Genomic DNA, 6,000 nt, shown 5'->3' on the forward strand with positions numbered 1-6,000 from the left:
ATTGTCTGAGATCTTTTACATTTTCTAGCTTTTAGAATTTGAAATGAAATAAAAATGCTTAGAAAAAAACTTCAGTACAACTTAGTTTATCTACTCAATGTTCTTTTTCTTCATAGATCTGTGTTAACTGTCAGGTAGCGGGAGACACCTAAAATTCCACAGCCTGTAGAAAGGTCACATGAGAGAATTTCTCTTGTAGAAGTCCTCTTGCGTAGGTTCTGAGAGAGGCGGATGGTGTGTGAAGAGTCAAGAATTAATCTTCTCCTTTCCATTTACGATTAAATGTGTAACTTACTGATGATGTTGGTGGCATGCTACTTCAGTATCCTGCTTTGCTACAGACTCATTAAGCAAGCAATCTGTTGTTTTATTTTCCGATCTCTAAAAAGGCATCTATTCACCTATACTCTAGGGATCTTATTCAGGTAATGAGACGTTATTATTCTTATGAGAATTACATTTAACTTATACATAAAATCACAGAATCTCAGAATTCTTTGCATTGGAAGGGACACCTTAAAGATCCTCTTGTTATAAATAAATAAGAATTTGTCAAGATGTTTCTACAGTTTAATTCCTTTAGCTGGAGACTGTAGTCTATATTCAAATCTGAATTTATAGTGTTGACTATATTAAGAATTTTGCTTGAGTAAGAATGAAAATATGTTTTATTACTCTGAAAGTTAACAAGACGGTTTTATTGCTACTTTATAGTAAAGTGGGAAGTTTAGTTGCAAGGCCAGTAGCAACCAAACATATTATTTAAAGAGGAAACAAAATGCAGCCTGCTAGGCATTCATTTGCTTAAAAGAGTTCTTTGTTTTCACAGTTCTGGAGAAAAAAAAAAAATAAAAAAAAATCCTTGTAAGACATTCAGTTAATACTTTAAAGATTACAACATGAAGAGAGGCACCCTCACTGAAGAGAGGCACCAGAGTGATTACTCAAAGAAAAACTGAAACAAGCAATAATAAGAGTTAATGGGGAAAATTCCAATCATTGAGGTTCAAGAGGAGAGACAGTTACCTTAAAAACATAACTGAGAATTTTATGGGCTTGAAATCAACTTCAAGAGACACCCTGGGACATTCAGTTTCTGAATTTTTGTATCTCAGTTTAGTATTTAAAGTTAGGTAGTTAAGAGTCTGTCCATTGTTTTATTCTACTTCTTCAAAAATTATCCAGACATTCCATTAGCCAGGATTTTCCTTTATCCCATAAAGTAATCATGTTTTCTTCCTCCATATTTGTTACTGACAGTTTCACTGATGAGTTGCTGTGAAATCTTATCATTCTGAAATTCTCTGCGTACTCAAGAACAGAATATGCTTCATGGCATTGTGGGAAATTTTTAAATGTTTTAAAATTATTTCTGAATTCTGTCTTTTTCGTTATCCTAATGAATAAAACAAAACAGACAAAAAAACTACACACACACACAAACAGAAACACAAAATTTCAACAACAAAAATACCATGCAAAGCAAAACAAACAACAGCAAAACACCTCCCCACCTCTTTCCCCCATTCCTCATTCCCCCTTTCAGTGTCTCCTCAGCAAGACTACAATTCTCTGGAGTCAGTTTTCCTAATGGAGTCCTCCCTGACAATGATGGACAAATGTCATGTCTCCTGGCTCTCTCCATCTTGCAATGAAAATAGACCTATTGCCAGCTACACCTTGCTGATTGCTTCCTACCTTCTGCTAAGGATAATTTGTGCAGTGTAAATGAAGACTTCAGCAGTTGCTGAAAGAAAAAAAAGTACAAGAAGGGACTGTTGTTCAACATTTACATGAGACAGCCCACAAAGAAACAGCTCTGTTTAGATTAAAATATATAAAGTGTATAAAAAATCGGTAAGTTTTCACAATCGTAATTATAATAGACATCTTAATAGACATCAAGACATCATATAATAGACATCAAACTTTTTTACCTGCTTTTTATTTCCTTAATCGCATCCCAAGGATTTGTGTGTATTTGTTTCCTTATTTATTCTGGCAAACTCATATTACTGGATGTGATTGCTTTTGATCATTTGAAAGTAAGCAATGAAGAAATTTTTAGTTGTTACTCTGTAGAAGATTGTGTCCATCCAGAATGTTAGTGTTCATATTTGGGAACAATTTATTAATTGTTCCCAAATATTCTTTCAGATAACTTCTTGTCCCTGAAAGGAGAAAGGAGACAATAGTGTTACAATGGGGAAGTACAGTGAGGAGGTGAATAAGAATGTGACACTGAAATACCAGCAGTTCCAGACAGCAAACCTCTCTGCTTTGTATGGCCTGGCTTGCCCTGTCCCTGCTATGTAACAGGTCATACTGCCTTCTGTTTGTCCTGTGCTATGAGAACAATCAACACTCTTGTGGGAGCAGGAACATTTACTTTTCCTCATTCACCATGTTTAGAGAAAGGGAAGCATATTAATTCTAGCTATTGAAGGACTGCTGTTGCATTTTACATCCATTTTCTTGGCACAGCCTGGAATTTAATTGGGAGTTACTGGGAGCAGAGGTGGAAACAGTCAGATCTACCTCTAAGAAACTACATTATCTTTGTACTGAAGAGCCAGCTGACAAATGCTAGATGAGACATTCAGTACATTCTAGAGTAGCAATCCAGATTTGTTTGGATAATTATCTAACCTTTTACATGCTGAGTCTACATGCAACTTTCACTTCTGCCTTCTATAAGGAGACAAAAGAACTGCATCAATAATCAGCATATTTTATCTACCTTACCACTCTTTCTCTTTCTTACTCTCATGAGCTAGGGTCCTATCTATACATACACACACACACTTATCCTTTTTTTTTTTTTTTTTTTTTTTTTTTTGTTCTAAGTAATGTTTGAGGCATCGGGTAACAGTAGTTTAAAATACTTTCTGCAATTTGAAAGCTTGTATCTCATCCTGATCCTTTCTGCTTATCCTTCCAAATTTGTTTCTCTTTTCACACTTCTTATCAGCCTGCTCAACAAATTGTTTAGACATTATAAAGTTCTGATCCTGATTCCTAGTGATACTGTTTTTTCAACATGCCTAGACACTCTTTTGTTCAATTGCTTTATCTTTTTTCACCTCTAAAGACACAATAATCTAATTCACAGTGCTTTTTCTGAGACTCAAAAGCAAATGAACAACATCAAAAAAACAATAAACTTTTTACATATACTACAGATCCAACTGGAAATATCTGATTCACCTGAGTGCTTGGACAGCAACAGCAGATCACTAGAATTAATAATAGATTTACACATTGGTCTGAAGTGCCTAAAGCCTTAAAACACACAACCTGCAGTCTGCAGTAAGAAAAATGAAACAAATAGTTTGGCTTATAACCACTGAAGATTATACTGAGCTCCCAGAGGACCTGAAAGATCTTGAAAGACCTCAGCCTTCCTTGGGAATTGGTGGACTTCCTCTCTTTTCAGGCTTCAGCCCATTCGGATGATAGGACTGACAGTTTGAAAGACAATAAGACTCTCAGCTGCATCTGTTATCCATATTGCAGTGAGTAAAGTTAGGTTTTAGGGGTTTACCAGTTAAATCTTGACTTTTCTACACACCAGAATTCATCAGAAGTAACTGAAGGATTTTGTTTTATAAAAATAGGGCAAATTTTTACATTTGTTTTTCAGTGTTTGCAAAGTTCTGGAAAGGGAACAAAGAACATTTTGATTTGTTTAATTTTTCTTCCACTGAGCAGTGCCTGTGAAAGATTTCACTTCCAATCAGAGCTACTGATAGGTAGCATCATTCCTGCCCTGAATATTGGAGCTTATTTACCACTGTTTCTGACAATCTTTTGAGGTTCCCGTGGGCCAGAAGGCTTGAGGTGTCATTTGAGTGCATTGGATGTCATTTCTGTTCAGCTGTAATGACATTTCAGGGTAGCTCTGAACCCCAGAAGAGAGGAATTATGCTCTTGTCCAACGTCATCTGTTCCAATAACTAGATCATTGATCTGCTGGTGGTGGGTGGTGGACTGAGACAAACTCCAACACTACAAAACATTTACTATTTTTCTTTTGTTTTTTATCTATCTCTTGAAGATGATGTTAGATGAACCTTTTTTTCCCCCCTTTTAATAATAACAATAATGCTGAAACCAGATCAGTGAGTTTTGCATGCATTGAGAGAAAAAGAACAGCAGCTGTCACTATTAAGAATAATTTATACATTGTCTGATTTACCCTTCTGAGGTTACAAATGTTGACAAATTAACATCAGGGCAAAGGTAGATCAGTCTGTCAAGTTTCTGTTTTCTGCTTCTTGCTCTTCCACAAACTGCTGCAGTGATTGATTGATTTGATTTTAAGGAGTTCAGTTACATCATGATGACACACTCCTCAATATGAATTTAAAGAGTAAAATTGTTTGTTTAACTTGTTTTCATGTTGACAGGATCTTTGCACTGAAGGCAATCACTTTGTTTTTCTTACAGCTTTGCTCTTTAGCCACCCAAATGTTGAATGTCACTCAACCTTGTCATATGTTTTTCTTGATGTTCTCTATTAGTCCCAACCACACTTTTCAGGGCTCAAACAAATGTGGAAACCCTTTTGCCAGTCAGTAGTCTGATTGTTTGCCATTTTAGGCTTTCTGTCCTTTTGCTAAGGGAATTTTTTAAGGAACATAATTTCCCCTTGTAAGATTTCAGCTGAGCATTTGAGAAGTTACCGAAGGTATGATCATTTAATTAAATCAGTATAAATGTCCAGAATGAAAATTACACTTTTGAACAGTTTAACAGAACCCACAGTTTAATTTTGACTCACCGTCAAACATCATGAGGGAATAAAGAAGTGATAATTCCATTAAGTGTCTCACTGTATTTGAGGTCTTTCTGAAAATGAGATTTAAATTTCTTCAAAATAAAACTCAGGTAATCCAAAATAGTGACCATTTTTTACAAAAAGGACTGTCCCACTGAACCTTTACCATCTCATATTTTGCATACACTTTTAATTTCTGTCTTTCTCCATCTTATGAACTCATTTTATTATGGCACTCACATATGCATCACTGTTATTTTTATACATATAAAACTGAGAACTGAGATGAAATGATCAAAAGAAATGCATGAGTAAAAGAATGAGGCATATTATGAGCCCTTATTTGTGATATAATTTACAAGTGTTTAAATCCCAATGATCTGAGTGGGGTTTAGCATCCACTTAAGTGTTAAAAAAACATGGGCTGGTAAGTAGTAGAAATACAGAGTTCATCATTATTATTATTTTCTTTTTTTTTTTTCCTCAAAAATGAGAACTTAAATGTGGGGTTCTTTCAAAACGACAGAGTTGGAAAGAAATTTTCATCCTAGCAAGCTTCTGCTCTTTGCAGCTGCAGTTTTGCTGATTCTCTGAAGTCAGAGTTAATTGATAGACAATTTGGCCTGTGGACTTTAAATAACATACGGAAAATCTCTGTTTTGGGGAGAGGCAGGTTTAAAGTTGCTTATTCCCCAAAATGACTTTTTCAAACTGAGTACTAGAGCTGGCAAAAAATATTACTATAGAATCAGACTTCATTTCTGTAGATTTTTATTTTTTTTGTCTGTCATCTAAGACACGGAAAGTTAGAACACTTTTCCTGAGATAGGATAAAGTTGTTGAGCACAATGAAATACATTTGTCTACCTGAGCTTCTCCAGTTCACTTTTCAAAGACAGATTAGAAACCTGAGTTAGGTAGGCACAACCCCTAAATAGTAATAGCTAATTGTGTGTTTTCAGTATTGATCCCAGATTTTGGGGCTCTTAATTTCTGAACTAAACTTTTATCCTTGAAAGTAAACAGATTTTTTATTCATTTATTTATTTGTCCTTCAGGTATGTGACTCTCCTTTCCTAACTTTAAACCAAGCTCTTGTTGACCTTGAAGGTAGGTTTCATTGAACTTTTTAGAACCTTCAGTCTTATTGTGGAGGGTTGTGTTTACTTAGTGTTCTAATGTTTTTTTTTTTTTTTTTTTTTTTTTTTTTTTTTTTTTTT

The sequence above is a fragment of the Oxyura jamaicensis genome, chromosome 2 (genome assembly GCF_011077185.1).
Source record: "Oxyura jamaicensis isolate SHBP4307 breed ruddy duck chromosome 2, BPBGC_Ojam_1.0, whole genome shotgun sequence".
NCBI lineage: Eukaryota > Metazoa > Chordata > Aves > Anseriformes > Anatidae > Oxyura > Oxyura jamaicensis.